The following is a 16557-nucleotide window of genomic DNA, read 5'->3' as shown; positions in this document are numbered from 1 at the left end:
CAATGTTCACATGCTGATACTGTATGTCCTTGCTGATGCCTACCTGTCCCATGGACTGGTTGGTCCATTCATGGCATTTATTTAATCCTTGATGTCTTTCTTTGAGAGATTTAGGAGTTCTCATTTTATTTGGAATTACAGTGGAATTGCCTTTAACCACAAGTCCATTTGACTCACTCAATTGTCCTCATGCAAAGTAGTCTTTTGTCACTTCTGAGTGTCCTTTCGATACTTGGGCCAGCCGCTTCTAATGTAATTTAAAATTTCCTGAAGTTGTGTCTGTAGAGGTTGCTTTTTGAAGCTGGAGTAGTCTCTTTTCTGAAACTGGTCTGTATGTGGCCACAATATCCATTTATGCCTTTACATCATCTTCAAGAGTAGTTAAGCGCGATGCTAGGCTCCGAGACAGTGTCTGCTACAGATTTCTCCCAGGAACATTTAGCAATTGGGTTAAATCACATTAACCTTAAAAATAAAGGCTGGTATCTCAGTGGTGCTTGATCCAGATCTTTTCTATTGATGAGAGTTACAAGTGGTTTATGGTCTGTTTTCAGTGTAAACTAATCCAGTCCACACAGATATCCTTTTCAATCTGTGCAGATAGTTTTTCTGCTTCTGAAAGTGTGCAAAAGCAAAGTAACTGGCTTTCACTCCAAGCAATGTTGTTACAACAACAATACACCACCTAGGCCACTGCTGCTGGCATCCGCATGGACCATGGTGGATTTGCTCACATCGTAATATTGGAGAACTGGAGCGGTTGAGATCATTTATTTTACCTTTTTGAAGGCAATTTCTTGATTTGGCCCCCATGGTCAAGATGTGTTGGACTTTAGCAATTCATTAATTGGTTTTGTCACTGTAGAGACGTCTTGTAGATATTGATCAAAGTAATTTACCATCCCCAATATATACACCTCACTTCTAGTACATTAGTTGGTGCATTCAATTCTCAGGTTGCTTTTACTTTCTCAGGGTTAGGACTGATTCCGTCTTTGTCTATTGTCTGTCCCCCCTGCAAAAAAAACCACCTATTTGGGGCATGCAGAAAACACATTTTTTGTCTAGCTTCAGTCAGTCCACACTGTTTTGCTACTGAAGATCCACATATCAGAATATTGTCCATGGAAACTACAATTCCGTTTGTGTTCATTAACAGTTCTGCCATCTTTCTTAGGAAAATTTCAGGTGCATTGGTAAGCCAAAAACGCTTCAAAAGCAAAATCTCCCAAAGAGTGTGATAAATGTAGGAATGTGCCAGAATCCGCTTGAGAGCGCTGGCTTGGAGAATACTGTAGCTCCTTTCACTTTGAGGAGGAAGTCATCCAGTGTTGGGAGAATATATTTTTCTCACAACTGCTTCAGTAAGTCTTTTAAGATACACACAGTTTAGTATTTTTCCATTTTTATTTATTTAATTTATTTATTTTAATAACTGGTACCATTGGGGCATACCATGCTGTAGGCGCAGAGATTTTCCTCAAGTATGCCAATCCATTCCATTCTCTAACTCAGTTTCTACTTTATGAAATAATGGGACAGGAATCCTGCAAGGTGTATGTACAATATAGCATTCAGCATTGTCTCTTAAGTTTATTTATACTGGATCTCCTTTTAAAAAAGTCGACTATCACCAAATATTCTATCCACTTCTTCCACCTTTCTCACTTGGCCCATCATGGCTGCCACGCTGTGGCTGAGAAGGCTGTTGGTCTGTGGCCCTTTGATCTCATACAAAGACAAAAGCTGTGCAATCAGAGTGTAAATTGTTGCTGTGGCCCATGCAGTTCAGAGTACCGCCAGGGCTACTCAGAGCTGTGTCCAGTGACTTCAGCTGTGGGAAGATGACTGGAAGTCCTGCACCTGAGTCAATTTTAAAGTCAGTAATCTTGCCATGAATATTCAATTTCACTCTCCAGGCAGGCTTTATGTCATCACAAGTGATAGATCCCAGAAACAATGACTCTTGATCGTCTGTAGTACGAGTCAACTCCCTGACTGCTTTGGGGAGGCAAAAAGCTGCAGGATGCCCTATTTCGTGTAATTACTACACCATGTGCCTCTGGCTGGACATGCATCATCTCTTGGGATACGACTTTCCACATCTTGTGCATGCGAGGCTGGAATTTGTCCCTCTTAGTCTGGGATTCTCTCCTTGCCTCAGGGGTTTTATGATAATGAGTTTTCATCTGTTGTCTGTTTACAAACTAAACTAGTTTCAGGTTTTTCCGAGTTGCTCTGGCCTTTTGTTTTGTTGTTTGACTAATTCTGACCGGGGTGTTCCACAGGAATAAAAGTTTGACCCCTTCTGGGGTGGGGGCATGTTCTGTGCTCCTACTGCAGCCCCAAGGTGGGAGGAGCTCACTGTCCTTCCGGGGCCCCACTGAGGACCCTGTGCTTCCCCTTCAACGGACCCCTTCCTTGCCTGCCCCACACCCAGAGGCTCTGCTCACTGCCCCGTTACTATTGGTTAGGAGGATTGTCACGTCTTATTTCAGCTGCTTATTGGTAGAGACAGAAAAGGGGGAAGCTCAGGAGAATGCTGGCTCCTGGAGGAGAAGATCTGGCTGCCCAGCGCTGAACCCAAGCGCTCTGCCTGGGTGTGCACCTTTAGCAGATCTCTGGTACGAAACGGGGGGCCTGCCCCCCTAAATGGCAACCCTGCCCCGAGGCTGGAGGAGCTGTCAACTCCTACCGTGGCCCTGGGGGCCAGAGGAATTCGCTCTCCCCCCATGACAGAGGAGTTCTGTGCCCCTGCCGATTATGATGGGGGGGCATGCCCCTCCTTGCCCCCCCCGTGCATGTTGCGGATTCTGATTTCTTTCCTATCTGTATAGCTGTGACGAGGGTTCAATCTCTCTTCAATTGTAGCTGCTGGAAAGGTTTTTATCTATTATCACAATATCCAGCCTGGCTGATATTTTTATGTTTTGCAGTCCGAAAAATCAGTCTTCAGCCAATGTATGCAGAGCTTTTATAAAACATTCAACATTTTCCCCTGGTGCTTGAATTCTCGGGTGAAAAACATGCTTTCATAAACCCCATTTCTATGAGGTATAAAGCATGCATCAAACAGCCAGAACCCTTTCACAAACATCTTTGTGACTGTCTTCAGTAAAGTCAAAGGATTTAAAGATAGGTGCTGCTTGTTTCACCATAGTATACATTAAAGACGACACCTTCTAAACATCCGTTGCTTTCTGGAATTTGTTTGCCATTTGAAGTCCTGCTTCCAGTCTGTCCACTGTGAAGGTTTGTCAAAGCGGAAGTTCTCTGGGGCATTGGAGGGTGTAATACAGAGCATTCCATGCCACTGATCTCAGTTACACCTCACTTCAGTGAATCACTCCAGTGAAACTGAGGCCAAACTCTGGCCCAACCACCTTCTTTCCCAGGAGCAGATCTTCCTCCTTCTCCCAACAGCAAGGAGAGAAGGTTGAAAAGTCTGATCCATAGATAGGAGAAACTATCCAGAGTGTTCTGCCCATATCAAGCACGCTAGGATCTGGGCCCAGGCACTCACAGAGGGACAAGATGGAGACTGACGCAAGCAGTCATGGAAGTTGGGGCTACAGGAATGGGTCATAAGGAGAGATTTGAATGATACTGTGACAGTGACTGTCATAAATATAAAGGGAAGGGTAACCACCTTTCTGTATACAGTGCTATAAAATCCCTCCTGGCCAGAGGCAACATCCTGTTATCTGTAAAGGGTTAAGAAGCTCAGCTAACCTGGCTGGCACCTGACCCAAAGGACCAATAAGGAGACAAGATACTTTCAAATCTTGGGGGGACAGAGGGGGAAGGGTTTTGTTTGTGCTCTTTGTTTATGTGTTGGTTCTCTCTTGGGACTGAGAGAGGCCAGACAGAAATCCATCTTCTCCAACCCATCTTGATCCAAGTCTCCAATATTGCAATCACTATAGGTAAGCCAGGCAATGTGGGTTAGTTTATCTTTTGTTTTATGTGAATTTTCCCTGTGCTAAGAGAGGTTTATTCCTGTTTTCTGTAACTTTAAGGTTTTGCCCAGAGGGGGATCCTCTGTGTTTTTGAATCTGATTACCCTGTAAGGTATTTACCGTCCTGATTTTACAGAGGTGATTCTTTTACCTTTTCTTTAATTAAAATTCTTCTTTTAAGAACCTGAATGATTTTTCATTCTTCTTAAGATCCAAGGGTTTTGGTCTGTGTTCACCTGTACAAATTGGTGAGGATTATTATCAAACCTTCCCCAGGAAAGGGGGTGTAGGGTTTGGGGGAAGACATCTCCAAGTGGTCTCTTTCCCTGTTCTTTGTTTAAAACGCTTGGTGGTGGCAGCATAGGGTTCAAGGACAAGGCAAAGTTTGTACCTTGGGGAAGTTTTTAACCTAAGCTGGCAAGAATAAGCTTAGGGGATCTTTCATGCGGGTCCCCACATCTGTACCCTAGAGTTCAGAGTGGGGAAGGAACCCTGACAGTGACTTTAATCAATCAATAATTCATATTGGACACAGAGAAGAGGAAATGGTAGGAGATTCCTGGGTCTTTAAATTCAGATGCAAGTTGGACCTCCAGCAAGGACAACTAATATGCAGAGCTGAAGGTCCCAGAGGGAGCAAGATGCTTCCTTGGAAATGCAATGCAAAATGGATAGAGGAATAAAACCAGGAACCCAAACAAGTTTACATAAAGGCAACAAATACAACAGCGGATGATGGAAAGATTATAATATCCCCATCTGCAGAGTCAGCTGGGTTGGCATCTTTGTGTGAGAGGGAGGTAATAATAAGCCAGGCACATCTAAGTAACCTGAAGTGTGTAACTGTGCTGAGGGTCAGGTAAGCAGGGAAGATGGCTACTCGGAGACCAGAAGCTGGCTCTCACATGCTGCCTCATCCGGGGTCCCGAGTAGAACAGGCCGCGCTGAGGGAGGAGGAAACACCTCCTAGAAGTGTCCAATTTCCCTTCTTTTCCTTGCAGTTTGTCTCTATGCCGCTGGCAGCCACGGTCAGCGATGGATGCAGCCGATCTGGCGTCAATAATAGTTTCACTACAAGGGTGGAGAGGTGCAGATGGCGTTCAGCACCATTTCTCTAATCTCGCTCGGGAGGGTTGGGACCTGCTTGGAAGAGCTTCTCCTGGGTTGGTTTGAGATCAGTGGCTGGTTAGCACCACCATGTTGCTCCTCTGATCCTGAAACACACTTCATATGACTCCTACCGTTACTCACTGCATTCACCCCAGGTGGAAGCCCTCTGGTTACTCATGTGAGGAGTAGTGTAGACATGGAATGCTTTGGGATGCACATGCATCATCTTTCATTCAGGAAAGAAGATGAAAGCCCTGGGGGCTCACCAGCTATAGCGCTAACTGATGCGAGAGTCAAAGGAGTCAGTTATAAAAACCTGTTAATCTGTACAAAGTGAGTCACCTCCACCCACACAAACACCACCAAATGCAGGGTCCCAGTGATGAGAGGCTGGAGAGCTAATCACAGGGCTGTCAGGAAGGAGCTGTGATTCACGTGGAGAGGTGGGGAAATCTAGTTCATTAAAGTACATTCTACAGTTAACAAAGAGAAGGCAGAAAGCAAAACCTCGTTCTAATCTGCTCCCCACAGTGGAAGGTTTCTACAGCAAGAGATACATAGTGCATTAATACCCTTAATTCGATCCGAAAACCAGTATAGTGCCAGCCCCACTACAAAGCCTGACATTTCTCAACAAGCAGATAACATCTCCCATTACAAAAATCAAATATAAACCATCATTTAGCATTTCTAAACCCATTGGGTAACAGCAGCGCATGAACCCAGCACAAAATAAAATCAAACCAGTCTCAATCCCTTCACTCTACTAAGCAGCCCTGGCTATATGCTCCCCCTGGTGAATCCTGGAGAAGCCCCCACTTCTGCGATGGCCATCGTTTGGGCTGACGCAGCAGGGACTGAATCAAGGAACTCTGGAGCTAAAACATGAGTCTCCACAGCTTGAATTCCAGAGCCACGCTCTCCAGTTGGTGCTGCAACATAAAGCAACAGTGGCTTGGACACAGAGATGGACCCAACACACTGACCAGTGGGGTACATATTGCTACTGACTCCTTACACCAGGGCCTAATCCAGCTCCCATTGACTTCAAGGGCCCAAGTGAAGACAGTAGCAAGGCGGAGCACTCACCAGCGTTGCACCTCCTGCTGGTTGGTCTGGGAATTAGCTCTTCCAGCTTCAAAACGCCTCCTGCTGTCTAGTGTCTCCCTTGCTGCCGCCTGCTTCTCCCTTTTCTCCACCACACTTTAGTTCAGACCCCACATCCCTCCCAGCCCATGGTGCCCCTTTGCTTGGGCACTGCCCCCTGGAGGTACCCCACACTCAGGGGTCCTCCCCTCACTAGGGAACCCCAATTCCCTGAAGCCCACCTTGCCTCAGTGACCAACTGCCAGTCTTCATCTAGCCCCTTTTCTCAGGGGCAAACTGCAGGCTGCAATGGCCACTCATCATTGGCAAGGGGGTTTGGACCTGCTGCCTTTTCCTGGCCTGGCTGCATCGCTGCAGCCTCAGTACCCCCATTGGCCCTTTTAGCCTGGGGATCTGCCTGTCCTTCCCCACCACTGCTCTGTTTGAGATACACTTCTCTAGCCAAGTCCTTCCCACTCCACCACTGAAGTGAGACACCTCCACCTAGCTCCCAGCCCTTTTATCAGGGCCAGTTGGACCCTAATTGGGTGTGGCTACACCTGCAGCTGCCAAACAATCAGCCTCCCTCAGCTGCTTTCAGCCCCAGCCCTCTCCAAGGACTGGCTTTTAACCCTTTCCGAGCCGGAGCGGGGTGACCACCCCGCTACAGGCTCCACACCAAGATCACGGCAGACACAAGACCACAGCCTCACAGGGATGCTCTCTGCTTGGAAAGAGCTTTTCTAAGCTCTGATCCTGCAATGAGCTCCCTATGGAGAGGTCTCTGAACCCACATGGAGCCCCATTGATCTTACTGGGGTTTGGTGTAGGCACAGGGCTTTCATTGCAGGGTCAAGGCCTCAGGCCCTACACAGGAAAAGTCCCAATGAAGCCAACAAGAGTTTCCCCAAAAGAGGACTTCAGGAGGGCTCCATTAGTATTTATTTCTACCTTTCCTTCAACACAGGCAAAGAACCTTTATTCCTCCAACTGGCCCCAGAATGCAGAACCTCGGGGTTTGTTTTTTTTTAAACCTCTGGTGTATTAGTTACCCATACCACACACTAATCAATGATCCATCCTGGACCGGAGCAGTGCAAGGCGGGAGCCCTATTAAGCTTGGCAACAAAAGAGACCCTTTAAAGCCATAACAATTGTTAAATCTAAACTATTATCCTTTAACATTGTTAGTGTGGTATTATCCAAAGGCCAAGGCCAGGCTGGCCCCATTGTGCAAGGTGCTGCTTAATTGCCCCATTGATCACACAGGAGTTGATTTTTTTTAAGTGAAAATCGCAGTAAAAGAAATAACTCAAAGGCAAAAGTACATACATAAACAACTGACTGCAAAGTCCCATCCTGCAAGTGACCCCCCACACACAGTGTCATGATAAGCAGAACACTCAGAGGACAACTTTGGGAAGGATACGAAACACCAGCTGACCATAATTATGATGGATGGATGGAGCTTGTGTGTGTGTGTGCATGCACATCAATATATGTATACACACACACTCACACACACACACACACACACTCACACAAAACCATAAAGATGGGCAAAAGCAGGACTGGATATCTAGCCCTGATCCTGCATCACAGCCATGCAGGTGAACCCTTGAAGTCCATTGGCCAATGTCAGAAGACAGGATACTGGGCTAGAAGGACCTTTGTTCTGACCCAGTCTGGCTGTTCTTATGTTCGTGGGACTCTGCATGGACACAAGATCATCTCAGAGTCATAGAATTCCACGCCAGAAGGAACCATCGGATCATCTAATCTGGTCTCCTGTGTGTCACAGGCCAGCTGCACCACCCAGCACCTGCACATTCAACCCAACAACTGAAATTAGACCAAGATCTCTCAGCTTTCCAGAGATCTAACTGTTATGTGCCACAGGCACAAGAAACCTCAAGAGCAGGGGGCTGTTTGCTTCTTGATTGCCGTTTAATCTGGGACAGGTGCTGTAGGATGAATAATTCTAACCCTGACTCATCTCTGCTCTTGTTGAGCCATTTTTCCTCCTTTGGAGGACATGCAGAGGGACATCAGTGGCAGAGTTCTGCAAGGAAAGTGCTCTGGTCTTTGTCAGCACAGTAGAAGGCTGGTGTTTTACCAGGGTGCAGCTTGCAAACAATTCCTTGCACATTGCTTTGTTTCCCAGGCTAGTGAAGCACCGTGAAGGAGAAGCAGGATTTCAATAAAGAAAGCGCTTTGTATCTAAAAAAGAGAAAGCTACCAGAAGCCTGAAGGGCTGACTGACACACAGGCAAGCTGTTCCATGCATTGAACAGCAGTGGCTCCAGAACTGGTCCCCCGGGATCCTGGGCCAACTGCTTCCTAGGCTGTGTACACTCCATTAATCATTACTAATTGCTTTACCACCACCACTTGCTAACCCCCCTTCTGTTGTTTTCTTATTGATCTCCTGGGAGAAGGAGGATTTGTATATTGTAGGGGACTACTGAGAGAAATTTGCAAAAGCACCTGTCAGAGCAAAGAGAACCAGTGAGGGAGCAGAGCTGTTAATATGCATCTGCGGACAGGCGTCAGTGTGGCTTTGCCTTCTGTTCTGCTCCGTGTCACTACTTCTTCTAGGCTGGGCGCATTTTGGGGATGCCTCACTCCTCAGAGGATTGCAGAATTAATGCCCATACTCTCCCCTAACCTCCCCCTCCTTAACTGAACATCCTCTCCCCTCCTCCACTTCTGGAATTTTGTACTGCACACTAATGCCTGAGAGGCCATTTTTGCTCTAACTTAGCCCTGGCTGTCCAAGGGCCATCATAGCAGAGAGCTGCAGAGCATGGTGCAAATCCTACCTGTCCCGGGGTGCTCCACTCACTCTTCTCTGGCGCCTCCTCCTGGTCAAGCTGGGGATTAGTTCTCAAGGTCAACACCTCCCTTCCATGGTTTGCAGGTCATCCATTCATCTCTCTCTCAGGTCTGTAGCTCATCCAAGAACTGTAGTGTCCTCTTCTTAACTCAGCCCTCTGCCCAGGTCACTCAGCATCCCCCCTTTCGGGGTACAGTCTTTCAGTTCTCTGTCACCCTAACCACAGGATGCTCCTGCTCGGAAACAAAGGAAGCAGCTGGCAGTTCCTTTTAAATAACTCACCTGCCCTCCTATCTCCCTTCTGCCTTCTCCACATCCCACAGTGGCCTTGAAGCATCACACCCATGCATAGGATCAGCAAGGGCTAATTACTTCTATTTCCAGGGGACATGGACATCAGTTCCCCAGATTCAAGGAAGAAAGGAGCTGGCCACCAAGGAATCAGAGAGAGAAGACTCCTGGCAGTTCATAATCGCAAGCTGTCATGGTGGCATTCTTCACAGCGAGCGATAGAAAAGGATGGGCAGGCTGTGGCCACCAGAGAGAAGAGGATCGGGAGGAATTCCACTCAGCTAGAAGTTTCCAATTGATACCAGGTCCTCAACTTGGAAACTGTGACAGATACCTCTCAAAATCCAGCTTGTCCAAGGGAATGGAGAGATGTAAGGGACACGCCTATGGAAGGCTCGGCCCAACCTGTAGAAAAAAGAAGCCTTGCCCACAAAGAGATCTCCAAGCTCCCAAGGCAAACAGACAATCCCTGCATGGGTTCAACACTCAGAAGAATCAAAAGACCATTCTGCAATGGACAGCAGACAACAGGACAGTGTGCTGTCTTCCCAGAACAAAGACACAAGACATCACTCTAAAATTGTATAGGCTTCTGAGATCGATGGGCAAGAATTGAATGGCTACCGACACTGCGCCGTGGGATGTCTTGCAGATAGTAGATGACTTCAGGGAATTCAGAAGCATGCTGAAGAAGAATAATGTCCAAGTAATCTTCTCCGAGATTCTTTGTGCCCCAAAAGTGAACGAATACATAAGGCAGAAGACTCCAGAAATGAATCACTGGTTAGGTAAGTGGTGGAGGGTTTTGGTTTTGTGGAACACTGGTCCACCTTCTGTGAAGAGAGGGTGGCTGCAAAGTTTGGATGGCTTCCACCGTAGTAGAAAGGGAACCAATATCTTCAGGGAAAGAATGGCTAAAATAGTCAGGAGGGCGATGAACTAATAAAAGGGAGGGTAAAAAGAGGGAAGATTTGAGCACTATGCACAAAAATCAGGCTGCTGAGAACAGAATTAATTAAGGAACCAGAGGACATGAAGAGAAGGAATTCTTGAATTTTCTCTACACCAGTGCTAGCAGCCTGGGTAACAAACAAGAGGAACTGGAATTGCTCATTTATGAGTATAATTGGTTCTAGTTGTTATTATTGAAACCTGGTGGAATTATTCATACAATTGGTATGTTACAGTCAATGGTTATAAACTATTTAGGAAGAATGGAGTGGGCTAGACGGCAGGGGGAGGGGCGTTCTATGTAAAAACAGCATTACCTGTTTCTGAGTCAGTAACTCAGAAGACAATGATCTGGAATGCTTATGGATCACTGTCCTAATAGATAAAGCACAAGATGGGATATTCATTGGTGTCTGCTACAGACCACCAAATCACTGAGGGAATAGGATGAGCAGCTCCTTACACACCTCTTTATAATGGTAGGCAAGAAATCTACAAGATCATGGGGGACTTCAGTTTGGAAGATATATGCTGGAGGCCTCATGCTGCCAGTACTACAACATCCTTGGAATTTCTAATTATTATAGATAACAATTTCCTAACTCAAAAAGTGTGGCAACCAACATGAGGGAATTCTATATTAAACTCATCTTGGCAGTTAAAGAGGAACTGGTCACAGGCCTTAGACCAAATGTGGTCTGCTGGTTGGATCATTAGCTTCCCTGGTTCGGGCTGGGTACTTATAGGGAGTGTGACATGAATGCTGATCCATGCCCATCTCCAGTCCAGATTTTATATATCACACACACACTTGGTGCTTTAAAAGTGCCAATTTCACAAAGCTGAAAGCAATTAAGAGCCAGATCAGCTGGGAGGAAGAATTTTATTAGAAAAATTTAAATGATGACTTGGAGTTGTTGAAGAACATTTTACAAGCTGTCCAAAGATGTATAATGTATATAAAGTGACAGGGTTTCTATGTAACTTTGGAGATGTGATTTACCTGTATCTACGCACACACCAACCCCCTCATCTCAACGCAGTGTAGTATTGTAGTATGCCAAAGAAAGATACCTGAGTGACAAAGTCTGGAATCAAACTGAGTTCTGGGAAGCTGAGTGGAAAAGGTCTCAGAGGGAATCCCAACAATTAAAGAAGGATAATGTAATGAATGCCACACAACATGGGTTTATGGAAAATAGATTCTGCCAAACTATCTTGATATCTTTTTTTTTATGAGATATCAAGTTTGGTAGATAAAGGTAATAGTGTTTCTGTAATATACTTGGACTTCTATAATGCATTTGACTTAGTACAGCACAACATTTTGGTTGAAAAATTAGAAAAATATAAGGTTAACAGGGCCCACAAAGAATGGATTAAAAGCTCAGTAACTGATATGCCTCAAAATGTAAGTTTACATGGAAAAATCATCATCAAATGGGTGTGTTTTAGTGGGATCCCTCAGGAATTGGTTCTTGGCCCCCATGCTATTTAAACATTTTTATCAGTGACCTGGAAGAAAACCTAAAATCATCACTGATAAAGTTTGCAGATGACACAAAAATTGGGAGAGTGATAAATAATGAAGAGGACAGGACACTGATACACACCATTATGGATAGCCTGGTAAATTGGGCAGAAAGCAAAAATATGAATTTTAACAGGGCTAAACATAAACTTATTCATCTAGCAATAAAAAATGTAGGCCATATTTACAGGATGGGGGACTCTATCCTGGGAAGAAGTGACCCTGAAAGAGATTTGGAGGTTGTGGTAGATAATCAGCTAAACATGAGCTGTCAGTGTGACTGTAGCGAGGAGGTGTGACCTCCCTCTGAGACAGACCAGGAGGGACCACAACCTGCCCCCTAGGTTGTAGGGCCAGGGAAACCACACCCTCCCCACTGGAAACTGAGGGGCGGGACAGGAAGTGGAAGTATAAAAGGTGAGTTCTGCAGCTCAGTTGGGCAGAAAGAGGTATAACACAATCCAATGGCTGAAACTTTAAGCTAGACAAATTCAGACTAGAAATAAGGCATAAGTTTTTAACAGTGAGAATAATTAACCATTAGAACAATTTCATAGATTCATAGATACTAAGGTCAGAAGGGACCATTCTGATCATCTAGTCTGACCTCCTGCACAACGCAGGCCACAAAATCTCACCCACCCACTCCTATGAAAAACCTCACCTATGTCTGAGCTATTGAAGTCCTTAAATCATGGTTCAAAGACTTCAAGGAGCAGAGAAGCCTCCCTCAAGTCAACCATGCCCCATGCTACAGAGGAAGGCAAAAACCTCCAGGGCCTCTCCAATCTGCCCTGGAGGAAAATTCCTTCCTGACCCCAAATATGGCAATCAGCTAAACCCTGAGCATATGGGCAAGATTCACCAGCCAGATACTACAGAAAATTCGTTCCTGGGTAACTCAGATCCCATCCATCTAATATCCCATAACAGGCCATTAGGCCTATTTACCCTGAATATTTAAAGATCAATTACTTACCAAAATCCCATTATCCCTTCATACCATCTCCTCCATAAACTTATCGTGTAGAATCTTAAAGCCAGATAGATCTTTTGCCCCCACTGCTTCCCTTGGAAGGTTATTCCAAAACTTCACTCCTCTGATGGTTAAAAACCTTCGTCTGATTTCAAGTCTAAACTTCCTGGTGGCCAGTTTATACCCATTTGTTCTTGTGTCCACATTGGTGCTGAGCTGAAATAATTCCTCTCCCTCTCCTGTATTTATCCCTCTGATATATTTATAGAGAGCAATCATATCTCCCCTCAACCTTCTTTTAGTACGGCTAAACAAGCCAAGCTCCTTAAGTCTCCTTTCATAAGACAAGTTTTCCATTTCTCGGATCATCCTAGTAGCCCTTCTCTGTACCTGCTCCAGTTTGAATTCATCCTTTTTAAACATGGGAGACCAGAACTGCACACAGTATTCTAGGTGAGGTCTCACCATTGCCTTGTATAACGGTACTAAAACCTCCTTATCCCTTCTGGAAATGCCTCTCCTGATGCATCCCAAAACCGCATTAGCTTTTTTCACAGCCATATCACATTGGCAGCTCATAGTCATCCTATGATCATAGAATCATAGAATCATAGAAACATAGAATATCAGGGTTGGAAGGGACCCCAGAAGGTCATCTAGTCCAACCCCCTGCTCAAAGCAGGACCAAGTCCCAGTTAAATCATCCCAGCCAGGGCTTTGTCAAGCCTGACCTTAAAAACCTCTAAGGAAGGAGATTCTACCACCTCCCTAGGTAACGCATTCCAGTGTTTCACCACCCTCTTAGTGAAAAAGTTTTTCCTAATATCCAATCTAAACCTCCCCCATTGCAACTTGAGACCATTACTCCTCGTTCTGTCATCTGCTACCATTGAGAACAGTCTAGAGCCATCCTCTTTGAAACCCCCTTTCAGGTAGTTGAAAGCAGCTATCAAATCCCCCCTCATTCTTCTCTTCTGCAGACTAAACAATCCCAGCTCCCTCAGCCTCTCCTCATAAGTCATGTGCTCTAGACCCCTAATCATTTTTGTTGCCCTTCGTTGTACTCTTTCCAATTTATCCACATCCTTCCTGTAGTGTGGGGCCCAAAACTGGACACAGTACTCCAGATGAGGCCTCACCAGTGTCGAATAGAGGGGAACGATCACGTCCCTCGATCTGCTCGCTATGCCCCTACTTATACATCCCAAAATGCCATTGGCCTTCTTGGCAACAAGGGCACACTGCTGACTCATATCCAGCTTCTCGTCCACTGTCACCCCTAGGTCCTTTTCCGCAGAACTGCTGCCGAGCCATTCGGTCCCTAGTCTGTAGCGGTGCATTGGATTCTTCCATCCTAAGTGCAGGACCCTGCACTTATCCTTATTGAACCTCATTAGATTTCTTTTGGCCCAATCCTCCAATTTGTCTAGGTCCTTCTGTATCCTATCCCTCCCCTCCAGCGTATCTACCACTCCTCCCAGTTTAGTATCATCCGCAAATTTGCTGAGAGTGCAATCCACACCATCCTCCAGATCATTTATGAAGATATTGAACAAAACGGGCCCCAGGACCGACCCCTGGGGCACTCCACTTGACACCGGCTGCCAACTAGACATGGAGCCATTGATCACTACCCGTTGAGCCCGACAATCTAGCCAGCTTTCTACCCACCTTATAGTGCATTCATCCGGCCCATACTTCCTTAACTTGCTGACAAGAATGCTGTGGGAGACCGTGTCAAAAGCTTTGCTAAAGTCAAGAAACAATACATCCACTGCTTTCCCTTCATCCACAGAACCAGTAATCTCATCATAAAAGGCGATTAGATTAGTCAGGCATGACCTTCCCTTGGTGAATCCATGCTGACTGTTCCTGATCACTTTCCTCTCCTCTAAGTGCTTCAGGATTGATTCTTTGAGGACCTGCTCCATGATTTTTCCAGGGACTGAGGTGAGGCTGACCGGCCTGTAGTTCCCAGGATCCTCCTTCTTCCCTTTTTTAAAGATGGGCACTACATTAGCCTTTTTCCAGTCATCCGGGACTTCCCCCGTTCGCCACGAGTTTTCAAAGATAATGGCCAAGGGCTCTGCAATCACAGCCGCCAATTCCTTCAGCACTCTCGGATGCAATTCGTCCGGCCCCATGGACTTGTGCACGTCCAGCTTTTCTAAATAGTCCCTAACCACCTCTATCTCTACAGAGGGCTGGCCATCTCTTCCCCATTTTGTGTTGCCCAGCACAGCAGTCTGGGAGCTGACCTTGTTAGTGAAAACAGAGGCAAAAAAAGCATTGAGTACATTAGCTTTTTCCACATCCTCTGTCACTAGCTTGCCTCCCTCATTCAGTAAGGGGCCCACACTTTCCTTGGCTTTCTTCTTGTTGCCAACATACCTGAAGAAACCCTTCTTGTTACTCTTGACATCTCTTGCTAGCTGCAGCTCCAGGTGCGATTTGGCCCTCCTGATATCTTTCCTACATGCCCGAGCAATATTTTTATACTCTTCCCTGGTCATATGTCCAACCTTCCACTTCTTGTAAGCTTCTTTTTTATGTTTAAGATCCGCTAGGATTTCACCATTAAGCCAAGCTGGTTGCCTGCCATATTTACTATTCTTTCGACTCATCGGGATGGTTTGTCCCTGTAACCTCAACAGGGATTCCTTGAAATACAGCCAGCTCTCCTGGACTCCCTTCCCTTTCATGTTAGTCCCCCAGGGGATCCTGGCCATCTGTTCCCTGAGGGAGTCAAAGTCTGCTTTCCTGAAGTCCAGGGTCCGTATCCTGCTGCTTACCTTTCTTCCCTGCGTCAGGATCCTGAACATCAACCAATCAATCAACCAATACTCCAGACAGCTGCAGCGGCACAGGAGCTAGCAAACAGAGCTCTAAACAGGGGAGTTTGAGAGGGAGTTTGAAAGGGGAGTTTGTATTGTGGTGCTTGTTTGGGGTTTGCTTTTGCTGGGGGGGTGGTCTTTTTGGTGTGGCTTGTGTTTCCCAGATTAACAGGATTTAGGTGGGAAGGAGATGACAGATACAGAGGCAGCTGTGGGAGTGACTCCTGTAGTGGAAGACACATTGAGGATGACTGGATGTGGAAGCTGTGGTATGTACATGATCCTGGAGGGGGGAACCGGTAAGAGTTTTGTCTGCATGAAATGTCATCTGATAGAGCTGATGGAGGAAAAGATCCGAGGTTTGGAGATGCAGGTGGAAAGTCTCGTTGAGTTTAGGAAGGGGTTTGAGCAGATGATGGAGCAAAGATATGAGGTATCTGAAGGGAAAAGCTCAGACTCACAGATGGAAGCAGGGCTGGGGAATTTTGAGGGGAGACTGGGTGAGGAAAGTGGTCAGTGGAAACATGTGACTAAAAGAACCAGGCAGAGGAAAAGACGGGCTAGTGAAGGAGAAATAGAGCTTAGGAATAGGTTTGCAGAGTTGGAAAATGAAGAAGGGGCTCAGAAGGTACTTGTTGAAGATAGAAGGATAAGGAAGAAGAGAAGAGAGGCTAGTCCTATAGGAAAAGTGGAAGAGTCAAGGGAGACTACACCAAATATGAGCCCCAGGAGGATACAGGATGGGTTGAAGAAGATTATAAGGGAAAACAGGAATGGAAAGAACTTGCAGCCAGAGGGAACAGGGGAGAGACTGGAGAATAGCACAGTCACCAGGAAAAGGCAGGTCTATGTGATCGGGGACTCTTTATTGAGAAGAATAGACAGGCCTGTAACTAGAGCTGATCCTGAGAATAGAAGGGTGTGCTGTCTTCTGGGTGCTAAGATACGGGATGTAGACCTGAGGTTGAAAAGGATCCTAAAGG

The sequence above is a fragment of the Dermochelys coriacea genome, chromosome 6 (genome assembly GCF_009764565.3).
Source record: "Dermochelys coriacea isolate rDerCor1 chromosome 6, rDerCor1.pri.v4, whole genome shotgun sequence".
Lineage (NCBI taxonomy): Eukaryota > Metazoa > Chordata > Testudines > Dermochelyidae > Dermochelys > Dermochelys coriacea.
The sequence above is the reverse complement of the archived record's forward strand: the minus strand, read 5'-3'. Positions refer to the sequence as shown.